The sequence below is a fragment of the Enhydra lutris genome, unplaced genomic scaffold (assembly GCF_002288905.1).
Source record: "Enhydra lutris kenyoni isolate GAN:26980312 unplaced genomic scaffold, ASM228890v2 scaffoldscaffold49, whole genome shotgun sequence".
Classification (NCBI taxonomy): domain Eukaryota; kingdom Metazoa; phylum Chordata; class Mammalia; order Carnivora; family Mustelidae; genus Enhydra; species Enhydra lutris.
Window position 1 is genome coordinate 8,700,484 of NW_019154133.1, and position 22,136 is coordinate 8,722,619.

Consider the following 22,136-nt stretch of genomic DNA (forward strand, 5'->3'; position numbering starts at 1 on the left):
CATGGCCTTTTCCTAATCCAAGACCTCAGCACACAGCCAGAAAAAACTTGGGCTTTCCAACAGTCATCTGCACTCCAGCCAGAGTCATCAATTCTCCTTGGTCCTTTCACTCACTATGAAGAAGGTCTGGATAAACTTTGTGGGAAAGTCTTGTTAGCTGCCCAGTAAAAATTCAGAAATGAACATATGGGATGGTTATATTAGGCTGTGTGGAGCCATTAGTCAGATTATATATCACAAAGTCCATCATTTGTCATTCACATAGAGACCATGATTAGAGGTGTGCAATAGGGCAGCTTGAATGAAGAGTAACAGAAAGAGAATTAAATATGTGCCATTCCAAACATTTGATAATAATCTCAGACTATCTGGTAATCAACAGTTTTGGAAAATTCTTCTGAGTAAAATTATACATAATGGGTTAATATTCCAAAAATGATAAGCTGCAGGAATGATTATTCCTCCCTTAAATCATGTTCCCACAAAGCCTGCCTGCCTGCCACTATGGTCCCAAGGAAGGGAATGGGTTCATGATATTTCAAGGATAAGGAAGCTTTCATATAATAGAAGTCTTTTCTATACAGAAAGGAATAAAATGAAAGTATTTCTTGTTCCAGGGAACATAAGAAGAAAACTAGGAAGATAAATGCTACAGTTATAATTTCAGGTTGCATTCCTAGGAGATGAAGCGTGGATGGCAAAAAGTAGATATTTCATATACACAGAGCAGAAGGCCAACAGTAGAAAGACTGACTCACTTTTAATTTGAGCTTTTAGGAAGAAAGCACATTGCAGGGTGCCCCCATACCAGTATGAAATTCCCACTGGATGGAGTAGTGTCATTGAGAGCATGGCATAATTGAGCAGAGAGGAGAGAAAATGTGATCTATGCCAAATCTCTCTCTGATCATAGATATCACAGAAAGGAATTTTCAGCATGCTCTAGTGGTAGAGAGTTTGGAGGACAGAAGAGGGACAACAATACAGAATGAGGTAACCTTGTATCAGAGGCTGCAAGCAGAGGTGGAGAAGCCAAACCAAGAGTGACAAAGAACAACCTGACTGAAATTCTGAAGACCTGTAATACCAGGAGAGCTGATAAAATCTAGTAAAAACAAAAAGCTCTATCATCATGAAATTATCTAAGATTTCCTCCATCCCTCATGTCCTCATGGTCAGGATGGAGGAGAAACCCTAAACTACTGAGTATTTACTCAAAAGAGATTGAGTTAACCTGTGAGAATGTGAAATTCCCTCTTTTAGCAAACTGGAGGATATATTTGCCCCCAAATGCAACTACCTAGCAATGAGGGCTTTTGGAGATAAAGGAAAAGAAAAGAGCTAAACTACTTTTGGAACCGTCTTGAATTGTGACACATAAACTTTGAAATACACTGTAGATGTTTACATCAGATTGTTTGGAAGATCTATCTAGACTGTCCAGATGTTATCTCTGGATTAAGCCAACTGTCAACAGAGAGCCACAATTTTGGACCACATTCCTTTGAACCTGCCGCAATAATGCTTTGCTTGTCTTAAACATTGATACTGAGCCTCAGGTGTAAGAGTGCTAACTGAAAGGGGAATGGTGCTATCTTAGTAATATCTAGGGATATGTAACATCTAGGGATGTTAAACATGTTGTCAACCACATCTAGTGTTTCCATCAGAAGTCTTAGTATGAAAAGTCTGTTTCTTATAGATAATAGGAAAAAATTATTTCTCCACCAGAATTAGTATGTTTTTCCTTTGGACAGTTTCAAACCTTGTAATTCATTGTTTTTCCTTTTCTGCTTAGGTTAACAGAACCTGACAGTCTATTTCAGTGTCTGCTGTTGACTCTAGGATTGCATACCTACATATCCATCTGTTTTTATATTCCTGGTCTATTTGTATTTTTGCCAGCCATGATTTTAAATTATTACCTTTATTTTAACTTTCTTCTTCTCTATTTTTAAAGATTTAGTTATTTATTTGACAGAGAGATCACAAGTAGGCAGAGAGGCAGGCAGAGAGAAAGGGGGAAGCAGGCTCCCTGCTGAGCTGAGAGCCCGATGTGGGGCTCGATCCCAGAACCCTGGGATCATGACCTGAGCCAAAGGCAGAGGCTTTAACCCACTGAGCCACCCAGGCACCCCCTTCTTATCTATTTTTAAATGAATAAATATTAGATTAGATTAAATTAAGTTAGATTAGATTAAATATTCTTTCATAATAGCAAATAATAATTGCCATGACATATTAAGACTTCTTATAGTAGGAACTCTTAAAAGATACAGTTTAATCCTCACAAAATCTATAACCTATGGAAAAATTCCCACACATCTTTATTTTACTGCTGAGAAAATGGTTTAATGAAACTAGGCAATTTACTCAAGTTCACAAAGCTAGAAAATGCTTGAGCTGGTCCCATTTAAAAAGAAAAGAAAGTGTTCAAGCTAAGATACAAACCTATATCTTTCTGAGGGCAGAGGCTGATCTCTTAGTTGCTATAGTATGCCACCATTTTGGAGGAAAATGAGATTTATACAAATGAATTATCAATTATTAAACAACTATGAATTATTTACTCAATTTTCAAGCTTCTGTTGGGCACTAAAGATCACAATAGAAATAAAATAGTAAGTCACCCTGCATTCCTAGGGTCTTATGTATAAGTTACAGAAAAAAATTGTAGAAGGGAATTTGTAACTAAATTTGTTCACAAACTATGTAATAAAAGAAAGTCATCTGGAAATGTTTAAATGGAGGAAAAAGAGCCAATATTAAGTTAATTGGGGATTTCTTATCAAGAAATGAAAATAACCATATAAAGTATGGTTAAGAATAAAATTGATGGAGGTGAAGACAGAGCCTTCCACAGAAGGGAATAGGTAAAAATTAGGCACATGGACAAAACTAACAAGAACAATTTTATGACATAAAGTGATTAGATTGTAGTCAAGGAATAAGGTTTCATAAGTGAATCACTAATAAGGTTTACATGTCTAGAAAATTCTAAGCCTAGAAGCTTGGGGAAAAAGGCTGACTAACAATTTGGGAAGAAAATCCCATTTGAGGAATAAATGGGAGGTTAGTTTGCATGTGTTGAGTCTGAAATGATATCCACTTGGAAATATCAAGCTGTGGGGAATTGGTAATGGTAAGGATGTATCACACTGGGATAGATGAGTACTGGACACAGAATATACTGCAGGCCAGGTTCTGCCCCAAAACCAATCAACACTAGAGAATTAGTTAATATGAGAATAAGTAACTCATCTTAGTCCAGGCAAGGGAGCAGGTGTAAAGTTTGAGAAGGCTATATAAATGAGAAAAAAAGGTGGAAAAGATCTTGGTGGTGGTAGGGGGGGAACCAGAACATACACTCTCTCATTTGAAGCCTAAGCTGTATGTTGTTAGGATAGATGGGTGATTAGATAAGAGTGTATACATCTGGAAGTAAACAAAGACTAAATTCCATAAAATTTAGTAGACTGTGATTACAAAAACAGCACTAGACTTTCAAAAATACTCTGAGAAGACTAGAAATAAATACAATCTTGAAAATAGAGATGCAAGTGAGATCCTTGAAATTGTACTAGTTACTTAAAGTAGGGTTGGTTCAGAGAAAAACGTCAGCGAATAGTCTTTGGATAACGATATGTGTTAAAAGTAAAAAGAATAAAAATCAAAGGAAAGAGATGAAAGAATGATTAAGATGAGCAGAAGAAGAAGGAATTACTCTGGCTTTCTTCCAACTATGATCATACACATCATGTTTTACCCTAATTTATCTGCATTTAAAGATTATATAAAAATAAGTAAATACAAGCCACACAATGTAGTATTATAGAAAATAAAGGCCTTGATTAATTTGAAGGTGTCATTGTGTAGAGCTGGTGTTCCATGTACATGTAAACTACTGATTATAACATGTGTTTTGAAAAAATTTGAAGCATCTACTTACCACTTGATATTTACCACTATCTAGTATGGTGGAACCCCATATGCCTTCTCTGATGTGGTTGCCCACATTAGAGTCTCTAATGAAATGGGCAACAAATGCAAGACAAATGTATACAAAATGTCAATGGTAACATTGATTTGTGATACGTAAAAGCAACTTTTTAATCTTTTATCCCTATCAGTACACTGATATCATAAGTTGATTTTGCCATATTCCCCTTGAAAGGCATAGATGGCCTACACCAACGACCTCCCAAACCCCACCCGACCCACTCATAGCTTCTCTTTCACCTTACCTTCCTAATTCTCTTAAAGCGGAGCTTCTCAAACTTTAGCATTATCAGAATCATCTGGAGAACAAGTTAAACACAGACGGCTGGGCTAGGATGAGAGCAGGATCAAGAATTTGCTTTTCTAGGGGCACCTGGGTGGCTCAGTGGGTTAAACCCTCTGCCTTTGGTTCAGGTCATGATCCCAGGGTCCTGGGATCGAGCCCCACATCAGGCTCTCTGCTCAGCAGGGAGCCTGCTTCCCTTCCTCTCTCTCTCTGCCTGCCTCTCTGCCTACTTGTGATCTCTATCTGTCAAATAAATAAAATATTAAAAAAAAAGAATTTGCTTTTCTAATATATTCTCAGGTCATGGTAATACTGCTGGCCAAGGAACTACAAGCACTATGACTTAGAAGACTGTAGTCACTTGTATTGTTAAAAAGTTGTTAATTTCTTACTTATCTCCTTCAAAAAGTAATAAGGTAAAGAGAAGACTGTCTCTTGTTTATCTCTGAACTCCCACTGGGAAGGGATACTATCCAGTACAATAATAAACATGGACAGAATGGACAGATTAATCCTCATTTCTATCTCTCAAGGTTTTTTTTTTTAATGTGTATGCCTATTTTCTAATTTAGTATTCCCCACACACTCATACTTAGAATAAGAACTACCTCTTCTCTCAAAATTTAAATCTTCAAACTTGTGAACTTTATTTCCTCCATTACTGGAAGGGATAAATGTAGAAATAAGACATTTCTGCAATTATTCCTTCCCTTTCCAGGATCTCAGTATTTTGTCTCTACTTATTTACCATTCCCTGATTCAAAATTTATACATGCCCTGCTTATTCTAGAACAGTTTTTGAATATTATTTTCTAATGCTCTAGTCCACTCATCTTCCCCCCGCATTTACCTTGTAACTTTGGTATGTCTTCAGTCCCCGGCCCCAGGTCCTTTATCACTTCACAGTACCTCATCAAGAAGGCTGTGCAGAGGTCTTTGCCTTCAAGCTGCACCTCTTACTTAAATCACAACTTCATACTCTCCACTGTTTTCTATTAGATAACTCAAAACTCAACAATACCAGAATGATTATTATGTACTTCACAAAATATTTTCTGTCAACCTCTCAGTCTCTATTCATGTCACCACTGAATGCCTATTCCTAGTATGTAATGTAGCCCAAACTTACCACTTCCACCTTGAAATAACTATATATCCATTTTTCTCTCTCCATTTGAACTTTGATCACCTTATCTTAGGCAATCAGGACACGGGATGCCAAAATACATGTTCAATTAACTAACTTGACTTCAGTTTTTTCCCAATTCCTATATAACCCATTATTTACCAGAATTTCGTAAACACCCTTATCTTGTTATTCCTTTGTTTGAAGTTCCAAAAAACTCATACTCCACAAACATAAGTTCTTCTTTGTCATGCTATCTCTTCCTATTTCCCATTAATACTAGGCTAGTAAGGTCAGTTGCCTCCATAGATGATAATGCCTATCACAACCCTGGTGGCTTTGCTTAGGATGTGTCCTCAGCAGCATAAACCTACTTCTTCTTCCCTCTGCATATCTTCTCTATGGGCTTTCTAGATCACTTCTACAAATTGTCTCAAATCCTTTATCTCAAATTCTTTGGAAGACAAAATGGAGAAGTACAAACCAACATTTATCTCACCTGTCACTGATATTTTATTCTGTATTTGATTATATGCTTTGATTATATGATTATTCCTTCTCTGTCATGTGTAGAATTAATCTTCAAACTGTCACACAATTATAAATTCCTTTTGGACAATGACTGTGTCATCTATAGCTTCATACTACAAAGAAAAGTTAGAAATGTATTAGTACATATATGAACTCAACAACTACTTTTTGTCTGTTATTTATATACCTAAAGGTTAAAAGGGACGCATCTTACCTTAACGAAAAGTACAGATCATACTATGAGTGGAAGAAAACTGTATAAAAAAGTTTGAATTGTGATTCATATAGGCCTTTAAACTTTTAAAAGTTACCTTTAGAAAAAGAGACTGCCCTTTAACATTTGAAGTAAAATTGTCTTACACAAACCACTATGTACAATCTTTATCTTTGACTAACAGTAACTAAAGCAAAGAGAACAATTTCCCAACATTGTGGTGGGAAAATCATCTTGTAATACTCACTTTTCTTGCAATTTTCAGTTGCTTATTAAACAATGTTTTGATGTGTACATACTCCCACCACAGTGTAACGTCAGCCATGTAGTCCTTTAACTCCTCCAAGTTTGTGTTCTTGGCAGAGGGCCACATTGTCCAGCCAACTTCTTAAGGATCTGAAGAGTAACGAGTGGTACCCAGAAGTTGAAAAAACCTTATAACACAAAATGTTTTTCTTTCCCAGAAAATAGTGGGAATTAATCCATAAGACATGTAGTGAGTCTTCTTCCTTATTTCTTCCTAGTTCTAAAATACAAAAGTTTGTACAAGCACAAGCCTCACATTTACTGTTAAGTTTTTTCATATTCTATGGGGAGAAAATGAGAAATGATATAGCAGGGCAACAGAGAACACGTACTCTGGAAATATGTAGTTGCTCTTTAGCACACATCCCACACTACTACTTCCCAGCTCTTGAACGGTCAGCAAATTACCCAACCTTTCTTAAGTCCAAACCTTTTTCTCCTTAAAGAAGGGATAATAACCTATCTCACATAGCTGTGAGAATTAAAAGAAGTAACATATGGAAGACACTTAACACAAATTCACACACACACACACACACACACACTCCAAAGCACATTTAGGGCATCTTTGCCTAGGTCCAAACCCCTGGGAAGAGGGAGGAAATTGTGGAACTGGGGAGGTAGACAAGCGAGAAAAGGAAGGACATTGTCTAGATTGTTGATAAAAGGAAAAAGGAAACACGTTCTTACAATATCCTAATTTTCTTTAAGAGGTACACAGTTGAGAAGATAATCATAGAGTGATAGAATTTAAATTTTAATTTCATGTATGTGAATTTAAAGTGTGAATTTAATGTAATGAAAAGGAGAAGAAAGAGGGTAAAAGGAAACAACTATAACTTAGGGACACAGTTTCCCACACTGCTCATAAGTGCCATTCTTTTCTCTGCCTCAGTTGTAAGGGATTCAGACTAGCTGCTATAGAACATATGCCAAATCCTGAAGAAGGTTTGGATTGAGAAAACTAGAGGAAGGAACTGAGGAAGAGGGTGAATAAGAATGTGTAGAACACATGGACTGTAACCAGCAGTAAAATGATTCAGTCAGAATGTCTGGGAAAACCCAGATGGCTGGACCACCAATAAGGAGGTGGTGTCACACTGTTCTAGCACACTGAGTAACATTTAGAACAGAACAAATTCAAATGTCCTTTTGCCTTTCCCCTTGTTCTATTTTCCCACCAATACTGATGAACTCTGTGCTCACAGCATATCTGTGCATCATCTGAGCTACATGAGTCCACTGAATGATGCACTTGTTCAGAAAGAGATACATATGACTATCCAAAAGTTCAGGCCAACTCCAGAGGGTGCCAAGCAAGATCCACTTCAACAGATCATAATTTATACTGGCAGCTGGACAAACAAAAGCAGAGTGACGCATGAACCAGCTTAAGAAAATTGCCAATCCTCCACCAACTGCTTGTTATATTACTCTTAAGTGTTTCTAAATAGGTCAGTTAGAATAACATCATGTAGGCCATAGTAAGTCAGAAGAAAATAAATGTCACTTTGAGCAAGCTGAATTCTTCCTTTAAATGCCTTCTCTTTGGTCCTTCTAATTAACCATCATCTGGTGGTGAAGGGTAAAAAACAAAATTGTCATGGTTTTGTAGTGGTCAGCAGTTTCAATGATTCACATTTCAATGTGGCCCTGTGACAACTGTGGGTCTTTTCCAGGTGGTTTTTGGCATTACCTACGTAGCTGGTCATACAATGTATTTTGCCTTGGAGACTGGAAGAATAATAACAATGACCCCATCTCTCAGAGAACCACAATTTCACTCTGGCAGAGGTTCTGAGCCAAAGCTCTGAGATCGTGAGTTCTAGGATGGTAAGGAGTTCCAGAGTCTTGGGTCACCCAGCCTCTCCTTCCTCAATATTCAAATGACAAGATAATCCCTGGAAGTGTCCCAAATCAGTTCTTCTGGCTGAGGTTGGGTCTCATGTCAAAAGTGATCTCTAATAAGATTTTAGCCAGATGGGGTTGTGTTCATGGTTATGCATATCTGGAAATGTAACCAGAGGAACTATGTGAGCAATGATAACTATAAAGGGATGTTGATTTCTTTTTGCTTGCATATACTGTTCTATCTGTAATGGTTTTGAGGAAGAAAATTACCAAGATCTAGTTATGAGGGAAGGAAATAGCAAAAATTAAAAGGAGAAAGGAGGACCTAAAGTGGCATTTTTTTCTTTTGGTATATTAAGATGATGTCTGATAGTCCTACTCATACTCTTTTTTTCAATGTGAGCAAACAGAATCTCTAACTGTTCTTAAATACCACTAGTTCAGAAATTTTACTAACAATTATTAAGTGTCAATTTTGGGTTATAAAAATTTTTTATTCTACATTTTACATTTTTGTATTAGAAAGTATTAGAAAACCAATGAGGTCAGACAAAAAAGAAAGAGGTAAAATTAGTCCAGACAATAATGAGTTTAGGAAGATAGCAGTATCAAAACAATAATCACTTAGCTGATGCTATTGAGTTTGCTTGCATGAAATTAAAATGATAAATTACTATACTTTCAGAGAAAAAGAGAGGAAATCTACTTTGCAGTCACCTTAAACAATTATATGTGAGAGCTGGAAATTATCTTGGAAATTATTCTACCTCGTTTTACTTGGGAAAACAGACAAAAGAACATCTCTACTCAATTCAGTTTAAATCTGTCTCTATAATACAAAAAAAAGCTGCATGCAATGCATGCTTAATAATGCTAATAAATGGGGGAGATCAACACAGATATTTGTTCCATTTCTATCTATAGATGGAGCATGAATAAGAAGGCATCAGTGCACATGCTGGCTGAAAAAGGATAGAAGAAAACCTCAAGTCATGCATGCTAAAAAAAAAAAAAAAAAAAAAAAAGGAGCTTTAGACAAAACAGTGTGACCTGAGAAAATGGAGACCAAGGTGCTAAGAGGAAACTAGATGAATTTGAGTAATCAGAATTTGTTTGATGTCATATGATGCTGAAGTTTACTCTAGGAATATTTTAGGAAGGATGTTAATTTACATACCTTTCAGGTTAGGGAATTAAAGAAAGTTTAGTGATAAGTTAAGGGAAAGACAGCATATTTAGGACCTAAATGGATGGAAAACAAATAATCACTAGTGAATAACAAATTGCTGATTGTTGTTCTAGAGTGTGGAATGGGATGCTACCAGATGAAAATAAATGATTGCTATAGTGTAAGTATACAGAAAGTACAAAGCAGATTATTGGATTAGAACTGGATATGAAAGTCACACACAAATTCTCAGCATATCCATGCTACTTAACATGAAATCAGGTCCTTGGGACATTAAAAAAAGAGCTAACCTACAATGTAGCAATTGCACTACTGGGTATTTACCTCAAAGATACAGATATAGTGAAAAGAAGGTACACATACATCCCAATGTTTACAGAAGCAAAGTCCACAATAGCCAAACTGTGGAAGGATCCGAGATGTAGGATAAAGCCTCAGTGGATAAAAGGATAAAGTTGATGTGGATCATATATACAATGAAATATTACTCAGCCATCAGAAAGGATGAATATCTACCATTTACATTGATACGGATGGAACTGGAGGGTATTATGTTAAGTGAAATAAGTCAGTCAGAGAAACATAATTATTATATGGCTTCAGTCATATGTGGAACATAAGGAATAATGCAGAGGACAATAGGGGTGGGGGGCAATGAATGGGGAAGAAATCAGTGAGGGAGACAAACCATATGAGACTTGACTCTAGGAAGCAAACTGAGGGTGGTGGAAAAGGAGGTGGGTGAGGGGATAGGGTAACTGGGTGATGGGCGTTAAAGAGGGCATGTGATATAATGAGCACTGGGTGATATACTCAACTAATTGATCATTGAACATTAATTATCTCAAGTACTAATGATGTACTATACTTTGCTTAATTGAATTTAAATTAAAAAAATGCAACTCTGCTAAGTATAGAAGAGAAGGGAATCATTACAGGACAAAGAAAATGGTCTATAGAAGGAGGCAAAAATAGAAGAATAAATTACTCTTAAAGGATTTCCAATAAATACTTTGAATAAATCCCTTAATAAAGAAATCGTTGAAACCTAGTGATAGAAGTTTATTTGATTCAAAACAAATCAAATAATGATTCAAAAACAAAAAATACTTGGCTTCTCCCTTCATCACTACCATGTTCTGACCTCCTGGTAACTCATCCTCAGTCACTGAGAAATCGATACTTGCATTGCCTCTTTCTGTTCAAACTTCTGATATCATACTAGAGGAGTCTATCATTTCATAGAGTTGTCCTAGAATTTTTACTTTGTAAAGTATCTTCACTAAATTTGGTATCTATACTCTGTGACCTTAGCAAATTTCACCTTCATTCCATATTCTACAACATCCTCCACCCCCATTCCCAGAGTCACATTTTGAGTCTTGTCAACTGCATGTCAAAAATCTTAATCTCCAACATCCCATTTTGTGACTACAGTTTATGTAATAAGACCTTAAATTGTATGGAACAAAAGCGTTGCTCGGAAAATAAAGCTAAGACCTTGGATGGAGCTGTGAATGGCATTATGTCCAGCCAGAGAAATATTAAGTCCTACCTATTCAGTAATTTAAAATTATTAGTATTTTCATTGTTACTATTATTTATTAGTATGAAGCTACTTTTGTGGCTAATTCTGGAACACAGTTTTGGACTAAGAACATCTCACTGATTACCTGAAGGAAGGGACCTAAATGTAAGAATGTGAATTCGAAGAACTCCAACATCAAAGGATCCCAAGAAGGATCAATATAAAGAGAACCACACATAGTCATAACATCAACTGATGAAAAACAAAGTTAAGGAGAAAAACCTTAAAAGCAGCCAGAGAGGAAAGAAATACATTACTTAAAGGGGAAAACAACAATATTAACAGACCAAAAAATAAGAAATGACATCTTATAAGTGCTGGGAATAAAAGATTATCAACCCAGAATTTTATATCTAATGTAGTCATCCTTCATATATAAAGGAGGAAATAAAGACATTTTCAGATCAAAGAAACTTGAGAAAATCCAGCACTCGTGAACCTGCACAATGAGCAGTACTAAAGGAAGTTCTTCAAAATAAAGAGAAATTACCATTTCTCTTTACCAGTGGAATTATCAGTGCAATCTTAGATCCACAGGAGGGGATTAAAAAGCTTGGGTATGTTCTATATGGTTCTGGAGTTAAGATCTTGTGACAAACATACATTTTCAAACAATTTTACTTTTAGTTCCCAGAAGTAGAAAGATTCTGTTATGAATATATATGTGACCAGTAAATTTGATATGCAGTTGTTCCACAAAATAAGTATGAAGTTTTAAAATAGAGATTAAAAAGTAGATGGGCATTTCTCTCTAGACAGATTGGGACAAAGCTGACCAAAATGATTCAGAAGCCCAAGAACACTATTAGAGGATCTGACTATTGCCTTCATAACATCAGTGTAGATTATATTCAAAGTTTCCAGGATTCAGGCAACCAAAGGAAATAATTCATACATTATATAAATGTTAAAGACTGTAAGGTATTTTATTTTGTGTTTTTTGGGTAATATGATTAACCCAAGTGCCTGTCAAGAGGCTATAGGAAAAGCCCAGGCCCTGCACAGGGACAACAGCAAATATTTCTACATTGAAGTGACTGCAAAAGTTGTCAGCAATGGTATAGTGACCATTAAGGAAGCAATTTAAGTAGCTCTTTATACTTAGAATAAATGGGTCATACCACTTATTTACAGCTTTCTGAATTTCTACTCAATCAAACCAACTTCATTTTATTGCTGACTACTGCAGTCTACAATCTGTCCTAATCAACTCGTACCTACCCACCACATAATTACAAAGGAGGATTATATGTTCTATGTATGTTGGAATGTATTATGTACTAAAGCAGACATGTACAATGTACTAATGTAATTAAACTTTCTAATTTATTATTAAATTAGTAATTAAATTTATTTTAATTTATTATTATAATTAATAAATTATATTTTTATAATTTATAATAATAAATTATTACTAATTTATTAAATTAGTAATTAAATTATTAAATTAGTAATTAAATTTTATACTTTAAACTTTAAACTTTATACTTTAAACTTTTTATTTTATAATTTAAACTTTAAATTTATATTACTACTTCATTAGTGCATGGGAAAAGGAAAATCTGCTCACTGAATAGTCTATTTACTAAATCATGGAACCTCATATGTATAAATTGTGAAGGGTGTCTGACAATAATAGTTCTTTAATCATCAAGCTAGAGAATTAATAGTAATAGAGATAACCAAAAATATTAGTTATTACTGTTTTTTAAAGGTTTATTTATTTATTTATGTATTTAGAGCATGAGTGGGGGGAGGGGCAAAGGGAAGGGAATAGAGAGAATCACAAGCAGAATCTGCATCAAGTGTGGAGTCAGACATGGGGCTCCATCTCACAACCCTGACTGAGATCATGACCTGAGCCGAAATCAAGAGTTGGACACTTAAATGACTGATGCAGGCACCCCAATATTAATTATTATTAAAACAAAACGTGAGGGGCTCCTGGGTAACTCAGTCAGTTAAGCGTCTGCCTTCAGTTCAGGTCATGATCCCAGGGTCCTGTGATAGAGACCTGCTTTGGACTCCCTGCTCAGCGGGGAGCCTTCTTCTCCCACTCCCCCTGCTTTTGTTCCCCTCCTAGGGTGTCTCTCTTGCTGTCAAGTCAATAAATACAATCTTTAAAAAAATGAGTATCTCAGAACAAACTTCAAAAACCACCACACATACTTTTAACAGAGAAAGGCAGGTTGTATTTGAATTTTGTTTAGACAGTTTAGTAGAAAGGTCTTTGTTGGGTGAAAAGGCTCATCTTAGATTTTAGCAAGCCTACCATAGCAGGTGGTTTTCATGATGCAGTAATTGCCCAGGAACTCAAGTTCACTTGCTAATTTTCTCCTTCAAATTAAATGGGAAATCCTCAGCCTAGTCCCACAAGTCTAATTAGTCATAGGATTTCATGTCATTTTTTTCTGCAGTGCTTATACTTTTGATTCATTTTATAAAATTGTTCATTTAGAAAAGTTTTAGGATATAAAATATATCATAAACACCTCTGATATTTCCCACAAGTTAGGAATATGTATATAACACTCCATTTCATCTGGACACCTTGGATAGAAAGCAGAATGTATAAGGTGTGTAGTTGTTTTTCCCACCTTTCTTCTTTCTTTCATTTACTAACTAAATCCCAGATGTGGATATTTAGTCTTGTTCTCCCTCCACTGGGAAATTACCTCATGCCTTCCCTGACTCATGAGCTATATACACAGATACTGTAGGTCATTTCCCGCTAAAGTATTATATTTTGGGAGCAGAATACTAAAAAGTTTAAAATAACACAAGTACCACAGTCCAAAAGTCTGAAATTATCTTTGGAAAAGTCTCTGATACTTTATATTGAAAAAGTAGAGTGAGCATTTTTACCAGTTAAACTAGACTTTTATTAAGTATTTATGTATATTATTAAGTATAATACATAGACATTGTATTTAAGAGGAACAAAACTAGCAAACATGAAATAATAATGCAGTAATACATAAAAACATGAGACCAGGTGCTAAGTGTACAGACACGCGCGCGCGCACGCACACACACACACACACACACACACACACACACACTATTGGTTTTTTTTCTCTGAAGAATCCTGACAAATACACAAGGCTTTTTGGGTAATATGTTTTAATTTCTCTCTCAGACTAAACAGATTGATAAAACCACATATTCTTAATTTTGTTATTTCTGACACGCACATGGTACTAATAGCAAATGATTTAGTCCATTCTGTAAAAAGAGTAAGCCAATGAAGGCCCAAAGTTGAGTGGCCCTAAAAATGAACATAAGTGAAAATAAAGAATATGAAAGAAGCATATCCTCTAAAAGTCAATGCAGTTGTAGGAATGTCTGTGTATTTATTATTGAAACATTAGAAGAAACTGAAAATTAGCAAAAGGGAGGAGGGCAGAGAGTAATAACATTGAACGATATTTCGAGTTTGGTTAATTGGTTTCCTTATAATTATTCTTCTTTTAGTACAGAGGAGTGATATTGAAATTTTTGAGACAAAGAAGGAAGAGCAGGGTGAAATGCATAGAGAGGAAAATGCAAATATCTGAATAGATATCAAGTTAGTAAAATTTTCCCATTTGCTTCTTATGTAGGCCTGGAACTATGGTCTTTTAAAATGTCTATTCCTTCTTTTCAGTCTCAATAAATAAAACTGCCCAAATGCTACCTGGTTGTTAGCAATGTGACAAATCATGGTTCTCACTTTATGATTTCATATAATTATCTTATTAATAAGACTGGTCCATTTTTTTCTTTCAACAACATAGATGTAAGAAACAAAGATTACTTAAAAGCTTCTAGAATTCTGGAAAAGGTAATGGAAAGGTTTAAAACACTAGAGGTAATTAGTCATCTATCTGAAGCCCATGGATTTAGATAAAGATCAAACCAATGTTGACTATCCTTAATTCTACAAATCAAACATGAATAATGTTAATTTTGGAATAAAAATAATCTGGGATATGTTTATTTTTATGAAATTTAATATTCCAGATGACTCAAAGTAAAGAATCATAGTACATAAAAAATGAGATTGCCTATTATCAGTCTTACTGGATATTTCCATTGTGTCAATTTAGCATCAGACTAAGATTGATCTAACATGTATCCTGAGCGTCGAATACAGGCTAGGCTTATCCACAAGGTACACTCTGAAAATCACACTTTAAGGTAAGTAGTATTATCCTAATTTTATACTCCAATATACTAAGGCTTCAAAAGGTAAATTAACTTGTCAAAGATTAAGTAAGCTAATAAATTTGAAGCTGGGATTCCAGCCAAATTCTTTTGACTCCAAGTCCAGTCCTTTTTTTGATTATGCTCTGCTGGATTGAGTATAACTTCAAAACTTTTTTAGATGGCTAGGTCTTTTTTGAGGCCAAAAAAAGGGACTGTTTTGATATGTTTTAGATAAGTATGAGAACCTTGCCTATAAATGTATTCCAAACCATCTTTAGAACTCTGGATACCACTAGTCTTAAATCTCTGCTATTGGGAAGCTGCATCTCCCAACTGTGTTTTTTTGTTTGTGATCACAAACACAGAAAATGGCAAGGTCACAGTATACTGGTTGTCCTGGAAAACCTACTGGTCAAAATTATGTGTTAGGTAAATAATTATTACCAGCTTAAAAAATATATAAATAAATTGGGAAGTACTAGGAACATTTATAATTAATTTAGTCCAAAATTTCTGTGTAAGGTTAATTCTGCAGGGGATTAGAAATAAAACATTAAGGATAAACATTTATAATTTATAAGGAATAATTTCACCAACTTTACAATATGGTCTAAATGAAACATAAGATCTTTTAAAGAATTGATGGTCATTATATTCAACAGAATCTATGAAAATAATGAGTTCAGTGTCTCAAAAGCAAACATAATGACCAGGTGACCAAACTTGCCTCAAAAATTCACTATATATATATATATATAAAATAATCAAGCTTATCACAGTTGTTTAGATGCATCAAGTTGATCAGTTCGTGAGTTGTTTTCTATGGATTCTGAAGATCAAATTGATTTAGGAAAATCAAAATTGAATTTTTTAAAAAAATGTAATATAGAGACTACAAGAATAAGTGACTATGGGAAAATAAATGGTTGGCCAATAAACATTTCCTCACATTCCAAACCATTTTCGTACCTGAATAACCAGATGATTCAACTCTTAAAAAAGAACAAAACAAAAACCCTAATGAAATATAGGAAAGAAGATCAATGCTACACTTGCTTAAACTGATGTTCTACTAACGTAGACTCATGTGTGATATCATCAGTATGTTATGTGAGCATTAAAATGTGTCCTGCATCTGACTCTTCCAACCATTTCCCTGTCTCTTTCCCTCTTTTTCCCTTTAGTTGACTTTCTTTTTACACTTCTGACACAGCATTCTGGGAGCACTTGGGGGAAGGGTGTACTTCTTCCTACTCCAAAGTCAATTCAGCAACTTTGAGAATTCTCTAAGAAATATTTTCCTCAAATACATGTGATTCAGAAAGAGTTGAAGATGTACATCAATTTTCCTGAAGGGAGAATCATATATTTCCTCATTTTGAGGGTATAACAGAGACATAATGCAATATATTTAATTCTGGCCTACATAATAGAAGTGAGATATAGTATAGCTAATCTAAACAGTGACTAGTACAAAAATTATTTGCAGTGAGTCAATTATTTACACTTGTTCTTTGTTTTGGGGATTTGGGGGGGGTGGTAAAAGGCTTATTTTCTCAATTTTGTTTCTTATGCAATTAGTTACAATGAATATTTGCTTCCTAAATAGGATAAGCCAAAATAAATATCTCAGATTTTCACATAGGAAAATATACCCATGGGTGCCTGGGTGGCTCAGTGGGTTAAAGCTGCTTTCGGTTCAGGTCATGATAGCAGGATCCTGGGATCAAGCCCCACATCAGGCTCTCTGCTCCGCGGACAGCTTGCTTCCTCCTCTCTCTCTCTGCCTGCCTCTCTACCTACTTGTAATCTGTCTGTCAAATAAATAAATAAAATCTTAAAAAAAAAAAAAAAAAAGAAAAGAAAGAAAAATCTGCCCAGTAAGTAAGTTCATGTATCTGAGTTGAATGTGAAAATTTGAGGAAATGGTGGTTGCAGAAGCTTTCAAAGAACAAACCTTGAAATTAAGAAGAGAATTCAGAGAGAAAACCAAAGAGAAACTATAGCCTGTAAAGCATAGATTACAGAGTCTAGAATTCCAGGAAAGTACATGAAACCTCAAGGAATCAGAGAAAATAGGGAATCAAGAAGAGCTAGGAATTGTTTAATATTTTCAAAATCTAGCTTGCTCAACTTCTTCTGAGTTACTAAAAATGCACAAAGGATTCATAAAAGGGGATAAATAATGCAGTCTTTTAGCTGAGTTACTTATCATCAGTGGATTAGCAATGCACATGGGAAACTTTGACCATAGATTTTAAAGAGTCACAACCAGAGTTTATCAACCCACAGACATCTGACGACAAGATGGGAAAGTTCTCTTGGATCTTAGATTAGTGTCCTTGTAAGCTTTTCAATGCTGCTCAGAACCAGGAAATTACACTAGTTTTCTTTTGGTTGCTAAAATTTGGCTTTTAGTCAGAGTTAAGGGCAATGTTAGGTGTAAATCACAAGAGTACTTGGTCCAACTAAAATATTATTTTTGAACTGGGTCTTAGACTAGACCTTCATATATATCAGCTGTTCCCAGGCAGAGTAGCAAAAAACATCTGTTCAAAAAACATTGTTTATCTTATTCTATCTCTTAATATTGTGCTTAAAAATGATTATAACAATACTAGGGGAAAGACCCAGCTTTTCTGTTTGCATTCACAGCCAGGAGTATTTTATTTAAATAATAAAGCAATAAAATATAGGATCAAAAACAGTTCTCTAACTGCTTAATTTCTAGAAGTTGTGGACTTTTAGTTTTAGGAGAGGAGAGTCTGTTACACATATTTCGTTATCTTCGACCTTCCTAAGACTCTTTCCCCTCTTCACTCCCTTCTCTGCATTGCTAGCCCCTGCCATGTTTCTTTCTTTCCCTAGCCAGGTCCCCTCAGTAGGCTCTATTTTTCAGTTCTGTCTATGGACCCATATGCATTCCAGACTGGAGTAGTACATATATAAGAACTCACATTCCGTATCTAATGGGTCTTGAAATTAGATCTTGTTGCCCATGATGATGAATTCTAGTTTCCAGCTCTATCCCTAGGTCTCAGGATTCTCAATGACCTCTTTCCACTCCACTTTTGACTCAGGGCACAGTTCTTATCTTGTGGTCCTGACTAACAAGCTCATTCCTCTTAGGGGATGAAGACAACTTGAGCCCTGTTGGTTCCTGGGTTTGCTAATCTCCTACTCCAGGAGGCTGGATCCTGTGTCAATTTTTGCTCCTTGATCAGTAGTAGATTAAAAATACATGCTAAAGGGGTGCCTGGGTGGCTCAGTGGGTTGAAGCCTCTGCCTTTGGCTCAGGTCGTGGTCCCAGGTCCTGGGATCAAGCCCTGCATCAGGCTCTCTGCTCAGCGGGGAACCTGCTTCCCTTCCTCTCTCTCTGCCTGCTTCTCTGCCTACTTGTGATCTCTGTCTGTCAAATTAATAAATAAAATCTTTTAAAAAATGCTAAAATCTTCCACCAGAATGAATTTGGCAGTTTTTTCCTCATATTTCAGATATATAAATATTACATGTCACAAAGGAAAATGTACACTGTTAAGGAATTTCTGAGAAAAGAAAGACTAACCTGGCTTTCAAGAATCAGGGAATTCTTTGTGATCCTAGTGTCTCAGGTGAACCTTCCAAGATTGACAAGTTTTTAGACATATGGATAATGAGGGAAAAGAATAATATGGGAAAGGGGATATTTAAGTTAATACATATATAGATTATATACAGGTAACTGTAAACATACCTGATATACTTAGTGGAAATGTAAGTGCTTTATAGAAAAATAATAGGAAATGCATTTGGAAAGGTAAATGAAAGCTCGATTATGCCATGCAAAGACAATAAAGTTTTCTGAACAGGAAAGAGAAAGGAGAAAGCTACAGAACCAATATTTATTGAGTGTATATTATGTACTTGGCACTTCCGTGTTCTTTTATTTAATTTTTGTTGCCTTGATGACCATCCACTCACTAAATATTTATTTTGATGTTCTTTCTCTATGAAAAGCAATATTGAAGGCAGTGGGGATATAATAAGTTAACAGAGTACCAATAATCTCATTATATAGCCAGAGATGTCAACTCACAAAGGGTAAACAGTGTACCTAAGAGTTCATGCCAGGCTTAAAAGCTGTATCCATCTGATTTAAACACTGGTTATTGCCCTATAACATGCCCCTTCAAATCATGCTTAGAATTGAACTTGATGAAGAGTTCATCTCACAGAACAGGGTTAATTTTCCATTTCCTCTTTCCTTTCCTTATTCCAGACTCTTATTATTGCTTCCTATACCTGTGGACATCCCACCTGTTTCTCTGAGTGCCAGTGTAAGCATCCCTTACTTTTGAACATTTCCTGATCCCCCATGACCCTCAATGGAGCATCCATATCTGAACAGCAGTATCACAGATAGACCACACCACTAACATGGGTCAATATTTTGTAACTAGTTTTAAGCTCATTAACACAGATATTTAATTCTCCTACTTGATGGTAAATCCCTGGAATCTGGGGCTTTAAAAACTGATGAAAATGTTTTGGGTTATGGAAACAGTAAGTGGAATGGGCCCTCCTTTGTCTCGAATGAGGCCTTATCTAATAGAAAAGTCACATGTGTACACAGAGACACAATAATGGGATAATTCTGTAGAGCAGAAAGGCAGAAAGGAGTGACCCCTCCATACCTGTAATAATACCTCATATAAATAGGCAAATAGTAACTGTTTTTTGGACAAAGAGGTTAAAATATTCACATATTTATTCATGACAACATGATTTCTGATATGTTTCTTTGAAGGTATTCATTTTTAAAATATTAAATGTGACATACTTCATTTTAAAAACATGGAAAGAGACATTACCTTATACTTTTCCTGTTGGAAAGCAGGAATGTTCTTCCTACTGTACTCGGCTGTGTTTACACCTTCCTTCTTCAGAGGTCTATGAGATTGCCATAAAGTTGGCCTTCATTCTATTTGATTTTTCTATGCCACTAGAAACAACATTTTCCTGGTATTTCTATTGAAAATACTTTTGGCTCATAATATTTGGCTCTCTGGTCACAGGGTGCATGCATGGGGAGGGGTAAAGGTGGGGGAAGGAAAGGGGCAGCTTTACAGGCTGGCAACAGAATCCTAGAGGAGAATGTATCATAACAAACCACACATAGTATTTTCCCAAGCCCCCAAGTGTCTGGATTTCATCTCAACTGAGAATAGGGAAATAAAGACAAATGTCAAGACTGCTTGCCTTTAGAAAACAGAGCGCCTTGGTGGTCTCAGTATAGAGTTTCTTTCTAATGCTTTAGAAAGCATCATCATAAGTAAATACATTCAAGGACCCTCCTTGAATACATTTAGTGACTATGTCCATTTATTTTTAAGGAGGACCTTTGAGTTTCACAGACTGGTTTCCAAGATATTGGTTTTACCAAAAATTTGGCAGAGAAAGGAAAGACGGGTACAGCCAGAAAGACCTTTGTCATCAAGCTCTGCTTTGTTAACACTAAACCATGCAGAAAAAAGCAAATGAAACACAGATATCTTTTCTTTTACTATTCAAAAGTTTCTGCCATGGCTATAGAAATATGCACAGGCTCTTTGACTCCTTTTCTCAGCTTTTAGAAACTTTTCTCCTTCCTGGGGAGTGTTTTTCCATTGGCCTTGATTTGTTCTCTAATTTGACAGTTACTCTAAGCCAACAATCTCAAATAGTTTAAATATTATTTGGTGACAAGTTGTTCCAATTTTGAAAACTTGAAGAAATAAAAAACCAAAGATATAAAAGATCATATGGTAAGTTAGCATCAGAGCTATAGCGTTCACCTGTCTTTAGAACATTATGTTCATAAAACTGCATGTACAAATATATGTATATACATACATGAACACATATATACATATATAAATATGTCTATGTACATACATCTATGCACATAAACTTTGTGTGTGTGTGTGTGTGTGTGTGTGTGTGTGTGTATTTCAACAAAGCAGATCAAGGTAGTGTAGTTTGTATAATGAGATGATCTAGTATTGAGTCTTAGCTCCATTAATTACTAATTACTAATTACTGACCTTGGACAAGCTTTTTAACCTTCTTGGCCTTACCTTGCTTATCTGTAAAATTTGGGTAGTGGTGTTCACCTAACTTATTTTCAGGATAAAATGTTATATAAATCACCTGGCCAGGAAACTTAGTTCAAAGCAGGAGCTCAATATTATTATTGATACTGCTTTTGTTTAATGTCCCAGATTTATCCAAGAGGATAACTGTAGAGGTTTCACTAGTTGAAATAGCCCAAAAGGATACAAAAGCTTTCCTGGAAGGTTTCCACATGAGCATTTTTATTTCTGTCCCTTCCTCTGCCATGACTTCAGTGTGCTCACTACTAGTATTATTCCAAAGCAAAAGATAGTTGGTCAGGTGTATACCAGGAGAATAAGCATGATATCATTGATTAAATTATGTTTTTTCTTAATTTTTTTCTTTGTATATCCCTATATCACGGTCTTTGGTCTTACAACCATTCTAACAATGAAAAAGAGAAAGCTCATTTAGTTAACCCGTTTAATGAGCAAGTCAATTCCATTTTTACAAACCATCAATTCTATTGTTTTGAGGAATTGGCTTTTTTCTCTCCCAGTGGACCAATCAATTAGGTTATAACACAATATGTGTGGCTCAATTAGAGAATTTCTCTTCTCTTTGCTGTCAAAGCAAAAACTGTATTCTTTGATGTAATAAGTATGAAGAACTATTTTCTTCACTAGTTTGGTTTCCTAGTACACAGAATCATGACTTAAGTATTCACAGTAGTGATTTGATTTTAAGCAATTATTATTATGGTAATATCACCAAGCATGACTTTTG